General features: G+C 42.2%; 1 protein-coding gene across 7 annotated transcripts in view; it reads left to right on the plus strand.

Moving 5' to 3' along the window:
- The window catches only part of LOC106566761 (IQ motif and SEC7 domain-containing protein 1), a 121,955-nt gene that overhangs the window by 75,397 nt on the left and 33,188 nt on the right, over nt 1-13,370 (plus strand). The window lies entirely within an intron of this gene.

Genomic DNA, 13,370 nt, shown 5'->3' on the forward strand with positions numbered 1-13,370 from the left:
TGTAACTAGGCCACTCAAGAACATTCGCTGTCTTCTTGGTAAGCAATTCCAGTGTAGATTTGGCCTTGTGTTTTAGGTTATTGTCCTGCTGAAAGGTGAATTCATCTCCCAGTGTCTGGTGGGAAGTAGACTGAATCAGGTTTTCCTCTAGGATTTTGCCTGTGCTTAGCTCCATTCTGTTTTTTTTATCCTGAAAAATTCCCCAGTCCTTAACGATTACAAGCATACCCATAACATGATGCAGCCACCATTATGCTTGAAAATATGGAGAGTCGTACTCAGTAATGTGTTGTATTGGATTTGCCCCAAACCTGTATTCAGGACAAAAAGCAAATTGCTTTGCCACACTTTCTGCAGTATTACTTTGGTGCCTTGTTGCAAACAGATACATGTTTTGGAGTATTTTTATTCTTTACAGGCTTCCTTCTTTTCACTTTGTCAATTAGGTTAGTATTGTGGAGTAAGTACAATGTTGTTGATCCTTTTTCAATATTCTCCTACCACAGCCATTAAACTCTCTAACTGTTTTAAAGTCACCATTGGCCTCGTGGTGAAATTCCTGAGCAGTTTCCTTCCTCTTCGGCAACTGAATTAAGAAGGACGCCTGTATCTTGTAGTGACTAGGTGTATTGATACACCATCCAAAGTGTAATAATAACTTCACCATTCTCAAAGGGATATTCATCTACAAACAGGTGAGAGGCATTGGAAAACTTCCCTGGTCTTTGTAGTTGAATCTGTGTTTGAAATTCATGAATTAGTAAAAATGTCAAAAACATAATTGCACTTTGGCATTATGGGGTATTGTGTGTAGGCCAGTGACAAAACATCTCCATTTAATCCATTTTAAATTCGGCTGTAACACAAGAAAATGTATGTGTGCTGTATTTCTGCCCATTGTCATGAGTTGAAGGGCATTCCTGTGGAGTCACTGGCTGTGACTGACTGATGGGGCTGTTATCTTATGGCTGGATTGTCAAGGGCAGGTGTGGAGTGTGGTGCGGCGGCTAATTGAATTATTAATTACTGAGAGAATGACTGTCTGGTTGTTAGCATCGCCACTAGACACATGACAACTGGCAGGCTCAGGTTCAGACAGCAGCCATCCAGCACCAGGTCTGACTGGGCCTGTACGTTGGTGTGGTGAGGACTGTACTGTAGCAGCCTATATTGGGAGTGCTTTGTGGATGACGGCCATATTGAGTGAGTGGTCTGTTGATGATGCACCACCACCGAGCCATCTCTCTTTCAAAAGAGACAGTTCTTTACTGCATCCGTCCTGTGCTCATGAATACCTTTGGGGCTCTTAGTTTAATACAGAATTGATCTTTTTTAAGTCAATTAAAAAATCAACCCCTATAAGAGATTTTATCAGTAAATCAATCATGATGCGGAATAACTCATTCACTTACAATGGGAAGTAAAGCATAGAGAAGGAAAATAAGGAATCGAGGCAGTCAGACAGTGAGTCACGTGGGCGTGGCTTGCTATATAAAGCAGGCAGACAGGCATTGAGGCATTCAGTTACTGTTTGATTGAATGTTAGAATGAGCAAAACAAGTGACCTAAGCGACTTTGAGAGAGGTATGATCGTCGGTACCAGCATCTCAGAAACGGGCGACCTCCTGGGCTTTTCACGCACAACACTGTCTAGGGTTTACTGATAATGGTGCGATAAACAAAAAACAACCAGTCAGCGGCAGTCCTGTGGGCGAAAACAGCTCGATGATTAGAGGTCGAAGGAGAATGGCAAGAATTGTGCAAGCTAACAGGCAGGTCACAAACAGGTAAATAACTGGTGTGCAGAATGGCATCTCGGAACGTACAACTCGTCGGTCCTTGTCATGGATGGGCTATTGCAGCAGAGGACAACACTGGGTTCCACTCCGATCAGCTATATACATGAAGAAGCAGATCCAGTGGGCACTCGATAACCAACCCTGGACAATGGAGGAGTGGAAAAACATTGTCTGGTCCAACGAATCACGGTTCCTGTTGTGTCATGCTGATGGCAGAGTCAGGATTTGACATAAGCAGCATGAGTCCATGGACCCATCCTGCCTGGTGTCAATGGTACAGACTGCTGGCGGTGGTGTACAACTGCGTGATGCAACAGAATTGTGGTGCGTATCAGTGGTGCTGCAGGCAGATGAGGAGACAGTTTGCACCAGAGACCGCGTGGTCACTGGAATTAAGGAACAAAGCTCACCAGACACCATAAGTCAGTTGAATCAATGAACCTAGAGCTGTGGCATTACAGCCCATAACCCACACCCGTCACCCTAACCCTCACACCACAAACAGTGTGCCCTCTCCTGTAGAGTAGATGTTCTCCAAACACAACAAAAACAGATGTTTTCTATCTCCACTGCCAGCCAGTGACTCATAAATACCAAAGCAAACACTGGTCCTGGGACTGGTGTTCTGTCTAGACAGTCATTCCTCATTCCTAAGACGGTGTGCCAACGCTCCTGCTAGCTCAGCCACTGAAACTGAAGTAGGAGATAGTTAAAATGAAGAAGTCAGAATTAAAGTAGTAAAAATCACGACTGTGATGAGGCCGATGTCAACTGGAAACTCTCCTAACGATCCCGTCAGTTAACTTGGCCGGCTCAGCTAGCCAATTTCCAGCTGTACTACACTGTAAATTCCAATCTGGTTCTGTATACTAGCTCTCATTTGTGAGCTATTTAAAACAAATCCATTAATATCATTATTGGACCTGAAAGGAGAAATGTATCTCAATTAGGCTTGTTGTATCTTTCAATGATTTTTTGTAAGACATCTAGTGGCCCTTTTGGGTACTTTAGGTGATCACATGTGTCTAATTATTTCTTACCCTCTGTGTGGCCTTATCACATGTAAAATATATGGAATAGTGAAATGAATTTCTGTCTGTAATAAAGTCCTTTTGTGGGGAAAAATGAATTCTCATTGGCTGAGCCTGGGCCTGGCTGCCAAGTGGATTGGCCTATGCCCACCCATGGCTGCAGCCCTGCCCAGTCAAGTGAAATCTATAGATTAGGGCCGAAGGAATTTATTTCAATTGACTGATTTCCTTTTATGAACTGTACCTCAGTAAAATCTTTGAAATTGTTGCATGTTGCGTTTATATTTTTGTTCAGTGTATATATATATATATATTATATATATTATATATATATATATGAATAAATAAATAAAAAATTCAAGTATAAATTACCAAAGTTATGATAGATTGACATAAATTTTCTGTTAATTACCAAAATTACTGAAGATTCCGGTAGCTTTGGTAAACTACCAGTAGATTTGCGACCCTAATCTGAGTGTTGTTTATAGCTTTGTTGTTTTTCTAACGCTGCACTTGCACTACATTACCATGTTGCTGTGTGGTCTGTTGAACTTTGACCTCCGAAAAGGTTTTTACACATCTGCGTCTTTGTGGACCACAGTTTGCGTTTGTATTTATGAGCTCTCTGAGTCACTGGCTGGCAGTGGAGAGAGAAAACATCTGTTTTTGTTGTGTTTGGAGAACATCTACTCTACAGGAGAGGGCACACTGTTTGTGGTGTGAGGGTTAGGGTGACGGGTGTGGGTTATGGGCTCTAATGCCACAGCTCTAGGTTCATTGATTCAACTGACTTATGGTGTCTGGTGAGCTTTCTTCCTTAACTCCAGTGAAGTACAAAAGGCTAAACGAGAAAAGGAAGGACATTCTGTCATACACCAAGCTCAACATTGTCTTGACAAAGATGAGCAAAAAAGACTATAAAATAAATAAAACCAATACTGAGCTATATTGTATAAAACGAATGGAATTATATTATTTTATGATAATACAATTGCTCAGAGAAAGACATTTTATTTACAAAGTAATTAAAATAAATCTAAAGATAATGTTCAAAATTCTTGCCACCCCTGTTTTGGATACTCTAGCACCCTCCCATTGCGAGGATAACGACTCTGAACCTTTTTTCTAAAATGTTTTATGAGATTGGAGGACACATTAGGAAGGATCTTAGACCATTCCTCCATACAGAATCTTTCCAGATCCTTGATATCCTCCGTCTGCCCTTATGAACAGCCCTCCTCAATTTAACCCACAGGTTTTCAATGCGATTCAATTCCCAGAGAGAGAGATTTTGTGGTCAATTAACCATTTCTTTGTGGATTTTGATTAGTGTTTGGGGTTATTGTCGTGCTGGAAGATCCAGTTGTGGCCTAGTGACAGACTCCTGGAAGAGGCAACCAGGTTTTTGGCTAAAATGTCCTGGTACTTGGCAAAGTTCACGATGCCGTTGACATGGGCCCCAGGACCAGTGAAAGAAAAATAGCTCCATAACATCAAAGATCTACTACCATATTTTACTGTAGGTATGAGGTACTTTTCTGAATATGCTTCTGCTTTTCAATGCCAAACCCACAACTGATGTGCTTGGCAAAATAGCATTATTTTCATGTAATTTGAACACATTGGATTTGAGTCTGGATTTGACTCCCTCCCCAACCCTTCTAGAATGCAAACGCATTCAGACACAATCGGATCGTCTGATTGGTACCAGAAACCGATGGGTTGGGCCAGAGCCAGAATACATGTGGAGAAAGCGATGTTTTGAGAATTAGTCATTGGCTTTGATACTCTGATTAGTTAGAGATGATCCAATCGCTGATGACTTTGTTTTGTACAACTCCCCTCATCGCCACAAAGGACTTCAATGATGGCAGATTCAGACTGAAGTATGTAGTGATGATAAGCGATCGATAGAGCAGTGGAAGAATTCAGTGAGTCGTCAGGCAACTGGAACTCCTTCAGCCTGCACGTCATTAGCAGTCCACTATTCCCAGAACCCCAGTGGATGTGACTCCTCTTTTCCGGGAAGGCGTGAATTTTGCTCCCTCTGGACTGTGTGATGGAATAAGCTGAGGCCTTTGCGTGTTTATCAGTATATGCAGAGAAAAGGGGAGGAAGGAGAGAGAGAGGAACAACCCACCTCTGGCTCCCCAGCTGAAAATCACTACCAGCTGAACTGACACCCTGCTCCAGTCCTTCCAGATCCAGACCAGGAGGAAAGCTAGGGATCGTAGACCACCGTTCCTGCTTTTAGTTTGCTAATATAATAAAAGACAAGTCAAACTTTATGTAAAGTGATGTGGAAGGCAATATGAATCTCTCCTTTGGGAGGTGTTTCTATATCACTTGATTAATTGCCTTTCCACTGGTTTAAGCTTTCTTCTATGGTGGGTTGTTAATCCCCATCTTATCTGACCAGTGGTGAAAAAGTACCCAATTGTCATTCTTGAGTAAAAGTATAGAAACCGTAATAGAACGTTAGTCAAGTAAAAGTGAAAGTCACCCAGTAAAATGCTAAGTCTAAAAGTAATTGGTTCTAAATAGGTTTAAGTATCAAAAGTAAATGTAATTGCTCAAATATACTTTAGCATCAAAAGTAAAAGTATAAATCACTTCAAATTCCTTACATTAAGTAAAGCAGACAGCACCATTGAATACATTATTTTTTTTTACAGATAACAAAGGGCACACTCCAACACTGACATAATTTACAAGCGATGCATTTGTGTTTAATGAGTCCGCCAGAACAGAGGCAGTAGGGAGGACCAGGGATGTTCTCTTGAAGTGTGTGAATTTTACAATTTTCCTGTACTGCTAAACATTCAACATGTAACGAATACTTTTTGGTGTCAGGAAAATGTATGGAGTAAAAAGTAAATTATTTTCTTTAGGAATGTAGTAAAAGTTGCCAAAAATATGATTTGTAAAGTACAGATACCCCAAAAAACTACTTAAGTAGTACTTATTTTTAGTAAAGTATTTTTACTGCAGTACTTTCCACCACTGTATCGTGTTGGCTGATAAGGACACAGTGGAATTTTTTTCATAACTGAAATAACCAAGTGTAGTCTGTAGATGTGTTGTTATTAAACGTTCTCTCCTGGAGTTATAGTTGAACTCGGAAGTTTACGTACACCTTAGCCCAAATCCTTTTAAAGTTTTTCACAGTTCCTGACATTTAGTCCTAGTAAAAAAATCCCTGTCTTAGGTCAGTTAGGATCACCACTTTATTTTAAGAATGTCAAATGTCAGAATAATAGTAGAGAGTTTTATTTCAGCTTTTATTTCTTTCATCCATTTCCCAGTGGGTCAGAAGTTTACATACACTCAATTAGTATGCGGTAGCATTGCCTTTACATTGTTTAACTTGGGTCAAACGTTTCGGGTAGCCTTTCACAAGCTTCCCACAATAAGTTGGGTGAATTTTGGCCCATTCCTCCTGACAGAGCTGGTGTAACTGAGTCAGGTTTGTAGGCCTCCTTGCTTGCACACACTTTTTCAGTTCTGCCCACACATTTTCTATAGGATTGAGGTCAGGGCTTTGTGATGGCGACTCCAATACCTTGACTTTGTTGTCCTTAAGCCATTTTGCCACAACTTTGGAAGTATGCTTGGGGTCATTGTCCATTTGGAAAACCCATTTGCGACCAAGCTTTAACTTCCTGACTGATGTCTTGAGATGTTGCTTCAATATATCCACATAATTTTCCATCCTCATGACGCCATCTATTTTGTGAAGTACACCAGTCCCTCCTGCAGCAAAGCACCCCCACAACATGATGCTGCCACCCCCGTGCTTCACGGTTGGGATGGTGTTCTTTGGCTTGCAAGCCTCCCCCTTTTTCCTCCAAACATAACGATGGTCATTATGGCCAAACAGTTCTATTTTTGTTTCATCAGACCAGAGGACATTTCTCCAAAAGGTACGATCTTTGTCCCCATGTGCAGTTGCAAACCGTAGTCTGTCTTTTTTATGGCGGTTTTTGAGCAGTGGCTTCTTCCTTGCTGAGCGGCCTTTCAGGTTATATCGATGTAGTTTACTGTGGATATAGATACTTTTGTACCTGTTTCCTCCAGCATCTTCACAAGGTCCTTTGCTGTTGTTCTGGGATTGATTTGCACTTTTCGCACCAAAGTAGATTAATCTCTAGGAGACAGAACGTGCCTCCTTCCTGAGCGGTAAGACGGCTGCATGGTCCCATGGTGTTTATACTTGCGTACTATTGTTTGTACAGATGAACGTGGTACCTTCAGGCGTTTGGAAATTGCTCAGAAGGATGAACCAGACTTGTGGAGGTCTACAATTTCTTTCTGAGGTCTTGGCTGATTTCTTTTGATTTTCCCATGATGTCAAGCAAAGAGGCAGTGAGTTTGAAGGTAGGCCTTGAAATAATCTGTCTGTAAACAATTGTTGGAAAAATGACCTGTGTCATGCACAAAGTAGTTGTCCTAACCGACTTGCCAAAACCATAGTTTGTTAACAAGAAATTTGTGGAGTGGTTGAAAAACAAGTTTTAATGACTCCAACCTAAGTGTATGTAAACTTCCGACTTCAACTGTGTCATATGAGGCCCTGCTTTCCTCTCCTCCTCTCTCCCTTCTTTTCACCCTTCACTGTAGCCTGAAACATCTGCTCTCTAAAACACAGCTTTTTCTTCATTCGTTTTTTTCTGTTCTCTTCCTCTCATCAGGAACGACTGACCTGACAGGGGGGAAGTGAGGGTGACCTTCAGGGAAAAGAACAGCAGGATGGCACGTGGAGTCTCTCTCTCTCCTTGCGCTTTCTCTCCTTACTTACACCATTTTGGTGGCTGAAGAGGGAGAATTAGAATTCTGAGGGAGAGTGGGTGCTGTTGCGTGATGGATGAAGGTGGAGAAGTGAGGATAAGACTGTGTATGCGAGACTTCAGTATTCCATGGAAAGGGCCAGTGCAGTAAAGGAGAGGGAATTGTGCACGTAAAGCAACCATATCCACTACTGTCATACATAGTTTTGGCCTGACACAATGAAGAACAACCCAGAAAACTCTTACAGTAGCTTAAGAAAACCAGATTCTACATCTCTGTAACAAAGCTTATTTCTGACAGGATCAGTCTTTGTGAGAAGCGCATGCAACAATAGACAGAAAGAGATTCACTGTAGCACCAAAGGTTCAGGGCTTCATGAAGCTGTTTATTCAGTTCATCATAGTCTGTTATGCCAGAGAGACCACCAATTCCAATATTGCCCTGAAATGAAATGATGGACTATATCAAATACAATAAATCATTTGTACTGATGAAACCATGAAAATCGCAGGTCTGTCAAATTCATAGTAAAATAAAGGCATTGTTATAGCCGGTCTCTCTGGTAGTACTGTGGCAGGATACTCGGTGCGCCTGCCTCATACTTCGGGGACGAGTGCGTCGTCACACAGTTTGCCATGACAGATGGTCGGGAACACTTGTCCCCACGGCGATTATGCAACAAGTGTGATTTTCACTCTGTCACACTGGGTGTGTTGGTGCTGCATGCAGGAAATAGGCCTCTGTGTGTATCTTAACTCTAGCTTGCTGTCTGCAGGTCTAGACTGTCTAGATACAGTACACTGTGTCTATCTAATGCCCAGAGGGAGGCAGTTAGCGTTGTTTTACTGTCAAGGTAATGTGACCCTCGGTGTCTCAGCCCAACAGAACAGAGAGTTAGACTTAATGTTATCCACTTAATCTGTCACAGGGATCTACTCTGATATAGTCCCCTGTTGAAGAATTGGTGTGTAAGAAAGCTGTGGATGGTGTGTACGATTTATGACCTGGCCCGAGTATCCTGGAAGGATATTGACCTCATCCCGTCAGTAGAGGATGCCTGGTTATTTTTTTTAAATGCCTTCCTCACCATCTTAAATAACCATGCCCCCTTCAAGAAATGTAGAACCAGGAACAGATAAAGCCCTTGGTTCTCTTCAGACCTGACTGCCCTTAACCAACACAAAAACATCCTGTGGCGTTCTGCATTAGCATCGAACAGCCCCCGTGATATGCAACTTTTCAGGGAAGTTAGAAACCAATATACACAGGCAGTTAGAAAAGCCAAGGCTAGCTTTTTCAAGCAGAAATGTGCTTCCTGCAACACAAACTCAAAAAAGTTCTGGGACACTGTAAAGTCCATGGAGAATAAGAGCACCTCCTCCCAACTGCCCACTGCACTGAGGATAGGAAACTCCATCACCACCGATAAATCCACTATAATTGAGAATTTCAATAAGCATTTTTCTACGGCTGGCCATGCTTTCCACCTGGCTACCCCTACCCCAGTCAACAGCACTGCACCCCCTACAGCAACTCGCCCAAGCCTTCCCCATTTCTCCTTCTCCCAAATCCAGTCAGCTGATGTTCTGAAAGAGCTGCAAAATCTGGACCCCTACAAATCAGCCGAGCTAGCCAATCTGGACCCTTTCTTTCTAAAATGATCTGCCGAAATTGTTGCAACCCCTATTACTAGCCTGTTCAACCTCTCTTTCGTGTCGTCTGATATTCCCAAAGATTGGAAAGCAGCTGCGGTCATCCCCCTCTTTAAAGGGGGGTGACACTCTTGACCCAAACTGCTACAGACCTATATCTATCCCACCCTGCCTTTCTAAGGTCGTCGAAAGCCAAGTTAACAAACGGATTACCGACCATTTCGAATCCCACCGTACTTTCTCCGCTATGCAATCTGGTTTCAGAGCTGGTCATGGGTGCACCTCAGCCACGCTCAAGGTCCTAAACGATATCTTATCTGCAGCCGTATTCATTGACCTGGCCAAGGCTTTCGACTCCGTCAATCACCACATCCTTATCCGCAGACTCAACAGCCTTGGTTTCTCAAATGATTGCCTCGCCTGGTTCATGAACTACTTCTCTGATAGAGTTCAGTGTGTCAAATCAGAGGGCCTGTTGTCCAGGCCTCTGGCAGTCTCTATGGGGGTGCCACAGGGTTCAATTCTTGGGCCGACTCTCTTCTCTGTATACATCAATGATGTTGTTCTTGCTGCTGGTGATTCTCTGATCCACCTCTACGCAGACGACACCATTCTGTATACTTCTGGCCCTTCTTTGGACACTGTGTTAACAACCCTCCAGACGAGTTTCAATGCCATACAACTCTCCTTCCGTGGCCTCCAACTGCTCTTAAATACAAGTAAAACGAAATGCATGCTCTTCAACCGATCGCTGCCTGCACCTGCCCGCCCATTCAGTATCACTACTCTGGACGGTTCTGACTTAGAATACGTGGACAACTACAAATACCTAGGTGTCTGGCTAGACTGTAAACTCTCCTTCCAGACTCACATCAAACATCTCCAATCCAAAGTTAAACCTAGAATTGGCTTCCTATTTCGCAACAAAGCATCCTTCACTCATGCAGCCAAACATACCCTCGTAAAACTGACCATCCTACCGATCCTCGACTTTGGCGATGTCATTTACAAAATAGCCTCCAATACCCTACTCAATAAATTGGATGCAGCCTATCACAGTGCCATCCGTTTTGTCACCAAAGCCCCATACACTACCCACCACTGCGACCTGTACACTCTCGTTGGCTGGCCCTCGCCTCATACTCGTCGCCAAACCCACTGGCTCCAGGTCATCTACAAGACCCTGCTAGGTAAAGTCCCCACTTATCTCCGCTCGCTGGTCACCATAGCAGCACCCATCCGTAGCACGCGCTCCAGCAGGTATATCTCACTGGTCACCCCCAAAGCCAATTCCTCCTTTGGCCGCCTCTCCTTCCAGTTCTCTGCTGCCAATGACTGGAACGAACAAAAAAAATCTCTGAAACTGGAAACACTTCTCTCCCTCTCTAGCTTTAAGCACCATCTGTCAGAGCAGCTCACAGATTACTGCACCTGTACATAGCCCATCTATAATTAGCCCAAACAACTACCACTTCCCCTACTGTATTTATTTATTTATTTATTTATTTATTTTGCTCCTTTGCACCCCAGTATTTCTACTTTGCACATTCATCCACTGCAAATCTACCATTCCAGTGTTTTATTTGCTATATTGTATTTACTTCGCCACCATGGCCTATTTATTGCCTTTACCTCCCTTATCTCACCTCATTTGCTCACATTGTATATAGACTTATTTTTCTACTGTTTTATTGACTATGTTTGTTTTACTCCATGTGTAACTCTGTGTTGTTGTATGTGTCGAACTGCTTTGCTTTATCTTGGCCAGGTCGCAGTTGTAAATGAGAACTTGTTCTCAACTTCCCTACCTGGTTAAATAAAATGTCTTAAGAGTTTTGTCTTGCTATGACAACAATGAGTTATTAGAACTACATTTGATTCAGTTCAACTCAATACATTCAGATCAGCTCAATACATTCAGATCAACTCAATACATTCAGATCAACTCAATACATTCAGATCAGCTCAATACATTCAGATCAACTCAATACATTCAGATCAACTCAATACATTCAGATCAACTCAATACATTCAGATCAACTCAATTCATTCAGATCAACTCAATTCATTCAGATCAACTCAATACATTCAGATCAACTCAGTACATTCAGATCAGCTCAATGCATTCAGATCAGCTCAATACATTCAGATCAGCTCAATGCATTCAGATCAGCTCACAACATTCAGTTCAACTCAATGCATTCAGATTAACTCAATACATTCACTTCAACTCAATACATTCAGATCAACTCAAGGTGTAGCCTATTTATCCACAAGGGCCAATTTTAGCTGGGTTTAAAGTGTAAGTGCAGACAACGTATGATACATACATACAGTTGTAAAGTTGGAAGTTTACATACACTTAGATTGGAGTTATTAAAACTAGTTTTTCAACCACTCCACAAATTTCTTGTTAACAAACTATAGTTTTGGCAAGTCGGTTAGGACATCTACTTAGTGCATGACACAAGTAATTTTTCCAACAATTGTTTACAGACAGATTATTTCACTTATAATTCACTGTATCACAATTCCAGTGGGTCAGAAGTTTACATACACTAAGTTGACTGTGCCTTTAAACAGCTTGGAATATTCCAGAAAATGATGTCATGGCTTTAGAAGCTTCTGATAGGCTAATTGACATCATTTGAGTCAATTGGAGGTGTACCTGTGGATGTATTTCAAGGCCTACCTTCAAACTCAGTTCCTCTTTGCTTGACAATACTTTTTTAAGGGAAAATCTAAAGAAATCAGCCAAGACCTCAGAAAGAAATTGTAGACCTCCACAAGTCTGGTTCATCCTTGTGAACAATTTCCAAATGCCTGAAGGTACCACGTACATCTGTACAAACAATAGTACGCAAGTATAAACACCATGGGACCACGCAGCCGTCATACCGCTCAGGAAGAAGACGCGTTCTGTCTCCTAGAGATTAATGTACTTTGGTGCGAAAAGTGCAAATCAATCCCAGAACAACAGCAAAGGACCTTGTGAAGATGCTGGAGGAAACAGCTACAAAAGTATCTATATCGACAGTAAAATGAGTCCTACATCGTCATAACCTGAAAGGCCGCTCAGCAAGGAAGAAGCCACTGCTGCCACGGGGGTGGCAGCATCATGTTGTGGGGGTGCTTTGCTGCACGAGGGACTTGTGCACTTCACAAAATAGATGGCTTCATGAGGAGTAAAATTATGTGGATATATTGAAGCAACATCTCAAGACATCAGCCAGGAAGTTAAAGCTTGGTCGCAAATGGGTCTTCCAAATGGACAATGACCCCAAGCATACTTCCAAAGTTGTGGCAAAATGGCTTAAGGACAATAAAGTCAAGGTATTGGAGTGACCATCACAAAGCCCTGACCTCAATCCTATAGAAAATGTATGGGCAGAACTGAAAAAGCGTGTGCGCGCAAGGAGGCCTAGAAACCTGACTCAGTTACACCAGCTCTGTCAGGAGGAATGGGCCAAAATTCACCCAACTTATTGTGGGAAGCTTGTGGAAGGCTACCTGAAACGTTTGACCCAAGTTAAACAATTTAAAGGCAATGCTGCCAAATACTAATTGAGTGTATGTAAACTTCTGACCCACTGGGAATGTGAAATAAAAGCTGAAATAAATCATTCTCTCTACTATTATTCTGACATTTCACATTCTTAAAATAAAGTGGTGCTCCTAACTGACCTAAGACAGGGAATTTTTACTAGGATTAAATGTCAGGAATTGTGAAAAACTGAGTTTAAATGTATTTGGCTAAGGTGTATGTAAACTTCCGACTTCAACTGTAACTGTCACTTTAAATCTCACTGCAAGACCCTAGTTTTCTGCAGTACTTCACAAGAATAGCCGTTCTCTGTCTGTATTCAGCTAATTCCTCCATGTTCTAGGTGGCAGTCTGGCTGGCCGCTGTGGAGACACGTCGATCGTCGTGTTTACAGAATTCACACGCCACTGCTTGATTGAGATGCGGTTGAGTGTCTAAAACGAATACAAAAGGGCTTACAAAGCACAATGTGTCTCTGAGAGAAGTTTTAAACCGATTGTGCACCTTTGAAACCGTAGTGTCATTAGCCGTTTCTTAATGCCTTTCATGTGTTAAC

This window comes from Salmo salar, chromosome 13 (genome assembly GCF_965601325.2).
Source record: "Salmo salar chromosome 13, fSalSal1, whole genome shotgun sequence".
NCBI lineage: Eukaryota > Metazoa > Chordata > Actinopteri > Salmoniformes > Salmonidae > Salmo > Salmo salar.